Source organism: Lipotes vexillifer, unplaced genomic scaffold, assembly GCF_000442215.2.
Source record: "Lipotes vexillifer unplaced genomic scaffold, Lipotes_vexillifer_v1.1 scaffold543, whole genome shotgun sequence".
NCBI classification, from domain to species: domain Eukaryota; kingdom Metazoa; phylum Chordata; class Mammalia; order Artiodactyla; family Lipotidae; genus Lipotes; species Lipotes vexillifer.
Window position 1 is genome coordinate 2,181,303 of NW_006799055.1, and position 3,858 is coordinate 2,185,160.

The window sequence follows — 3,858 nt, forward strand, 5'->3', positions numbered from 1 at the left end:
GCATTTACAAACCCTGTCAGATTCAAGAGGAAGGGAATAAATCCACCTCTCTATGGGAGGAATGTCAAAGAATTTGCAGCCATATTTTAAAACTGCCACAGTTAGTTCCATGCCCACAAATTATTTACATTCTCCATGTCCATGTTCTCTCCTCCTAAAGTTTTATGTTACTTACTAAGGCATTGGGCTTAGGCTTAGGTAACAGGGTCTCCTAATATAAATCAGGTCCAGGTGCATGTTAGGCACCTTGACTTAAGCTCTTTGGGTATGGTTCTGCTTGATCTGTAAACTGATGAATTAAAGAGACAAGTTTTCTGCCACTCCTCCCTCAAATAAACCCAACATACAATAGTAGGACGAGTATAGGATAACTGCTAAGATACTCCTGTTCCAAAGTGGAGAAAACAGAAATGCATAGCAGTCATTGGTTTATATTAATTTTGAAACCCATCCCAGTATGTGATGTTCGCTTATTGATTAGGACTCTGTCCTGCTTCCTAGGAGTGACTGTCTGGAACTTTCCCCTCTGTCCTGTGGGTCTTTGTTCCCATTCTCTGAATCATCCTCCCTTTCCCCATAAAAAGTAGACAATGATTGTAATTTTTTTCAGTCTGCCTTCTGCCTAAGTTTGGGCAGCCAAAGACCTCATTTCATTTTTTTGTTTGTTTTGTTTTTTTAAATATTTATTTATTTATTAGTTTATTTATTTGGCTGTGCCAGGTCTTAGTTGCGGCATGCGGGATCTTTGTTACTGCATGTGGGACCTTAGTTGTGGCATGCAGGATCTTTTAGTTGTGGCATGTGGAATCTTTAGCTGCAGCATGCAAAATCTTTAGTTGCAGCATGTGAACTCTTAGTTGCAGCACGCATGTGGGATCTAGTTCCCTGACCAAGGATCAAACCCAGGCCCCCTGCATTGGGAGCGCAGAGTCAGCCACTGGACTACCAGGGAAGTCCCTCATTTCATTTTGTACCACCTCAGTTCCTCTCTATTCAAGCTGATATAATTCCCTCAAAATCTCTGTGGATTTCTCACATCGCAATTTATAAAAAACCTGCTCCGTTAGATAAAGTCACCCACAAACCTCTGAGATTCCTTGTCTGCCCTGAGCCCCATGTGGCTGTCGTGTAGCAATGCCTTTAGATCTTTAGAAGCCCTACTGTTTAACAGAGATTGCTTGTAAGGTTTTCCCTGAAATTCTTAGAAGGCAGAAGAGGTCCAGAATGTGCCATCTCAACATGTGCCACTTTGGCTTGGGCCGTAGGCAGTTGAGAGTCAGCAGATCCAGGGAGAGTTCTCTGTCCTTCCCTTTCCTGCCTAAAAGTAGGGCATAAAATTCCCTTTGTGAAGGTATCCTCCCTCTCCTGTACCAGGAAGTGGAGAGCAACTTCTATCACTGGAGGTGGAGAGTCAGCACAATAATGAGCCTGCACAGACACACCTTTTACTAAGGTGACCGTCATCAGCCTTTCGTTTTCCTCGTATATTTCCTAGCCGCTTCCCACATGTATCATTTCTCGAAGCCCAAACCTCCTTTCCGTTGTTAAAATGGTATACAAGGCCTTGAGTCTAGTTACTTCTTTGAGTTTCACTTCCTTTCTGTGAACTCCCATGCAGGTAAAATATTAATAAAATGTGTGTTCTTTTTCTCCTGTTCACCTGTCTTTTGTCAGTTAAATTGGAAGGCTCCCAGGTACTGAGCCTAAGAGGAAAAAAATTTTCCATCCTGACAAGGCCTTTTGTCTAGTTGAGTCTATGAAGCAGCACCTATACCTTTCTTAGGTGCTAACAAAGGGCTTTAAAGTCATGCCCTTGGCTTCATTTTTATTCTGGAAACACTTTTTTTTAAATTTTTTTTACTGTGTCCTGGATTTGATCTTTGCTCAGAGAATCCTTTGCTGGCTAAGTTCCAGCTGAGCCCTCGACATTTCCTCTTAATCCTCACTGATAACTGAATGGGGTGTATTCTTTTCACCCTTTCACATCCTCCATAGGCAGCTAGAACAAGTTGGTGGCCCCTTTAATATCCCGTCCAGAAATCTCCTCAGCCAGATTACTGAGTTTATTAAGTACATTTCCTATTTTCCCCGGTATCCCAGGTGACAGCGTTGCCAAACGTTCTGCCAGTGCCTAACATGTATCTCCTCTCCTTCAGCAACCAATAACATTTTCCTCACTTTGTTCAGACCCTCGCCATCAGCTTTCCCAATGCCTGCCTGACTTCTCCCTGCCAGCCAGTCCCCAAACAAACACCACATTTTAGGCATTTTGATGGCAACAACCCATTTCCAGGTACCAAATTCTGTCCTGTCATCTATTACTGTGTAGCAAACCACCTCAAACAACAACTATTTCAATATGTTCATGGATTCTCTGGAGCGCAGGAGCTGTCTTTTCTCCACTGCCTGGAGCCTCAGCTGGGCAGTCTTGAATGGCTGGGGGCTTCCTTATTTACGTATCTGGCACCTCATTTGACATGACTCAGCTGGAACTGTTAACTGGAACCTCTGCATGTGGCTTGGGCCTCCTCACAGCTTGACAGCCTCAAGGTCATCAAACATCTTACGTGTTGGCTCAGGCCTCCAAGAGCATGTGTTTCCAGCAAACAGTGTAGAGGCCACATGGCCTGTCATGACCCAACCACATGGAGTTACTTCCTTTATATTATATTGGTCAAAGCAGCCACAAGCCCATCTGGATTCAAGGAGGGAGGACATATATTCTACTTCTTGATGGGAAGACTGTGAAAATGTGGTCATGCTTTAGAATAGCCATATGCACACACCTGTGTTTATATATATATGTGCACAGACTGAAGACCGAAAGGAATCATACCACAGTATGAGTGATTAAGACCACTGCTGTGGTGTTAGGAGCAATTTTGTTTTTGTTTTTTCCTTTTTCTTAGACTCTTCTGTATTTTTCAGATTTTCTATAATTATATTTATTTTGTAATAAGCAATTATTTTATGTTTTACTTTTTTATTATAACAAATTTCAAGAACATTAAAAAGAAACAGTATAAGAAACTCCCATCACCCAGTTTTAATAACGATCAACTCATAGCCAATTTTGCTTTGTTCACATCTCCCCAATATTCTAAAGAAAATGCAAAATATATAAATGCATCTCTAAATTTTTGGAATATATCTTTAAAAAATATGAATACTTTTATCTTTATCATACCTTAAAAATAGCACTTCTGCACAGCAAAGGAATCCATCAGCAAGATGAAAAGGAAACCTACTGAGTGGGAGGAAAGATTTGCAAATCATATATCTGATAAGGGGTTAATATCCAAAGAATATAATATACAACTCAATAGCAAAAAAAAACCATACCATCTGATTTTAAAAATTAGGCAGAGGATCTGAATACATATTTTTCCAGAGAAGACATGCAGATGGCCAACAGGTACAAGAAAAGATGCTCTACATCATTAATCATTAAGGAAACCCAAACCACAATGAGATAATCACCTCACACCTGTTAGAATGGCTGTTATCAAGAAGACAAGGAATAACAAGTGTTGGTGAGGGTGTGGGGAAATGGGAACCCCCATACACTGTTGGTGGGAATGTAAATTGGTGCAGCCACTATGGAAAACAGTATGGAGGTTCCTCAAAAAATTAAAAATAGAACTACCACATGATCCAGCAATTCAACTTCTGGGTATTTAGCCAAAGAAATCAAAAACACTACCTTGAAAAGATACATGCACCCCCATGCTCACTGCAGCATTATTTACAATTTCCAAGATATAGGAGCAACCTAAGAGTCCATCAATGGATGAGTGAATAAAGAAAATATGGTATATATATATATATATATATATATATATATATATATATATATAT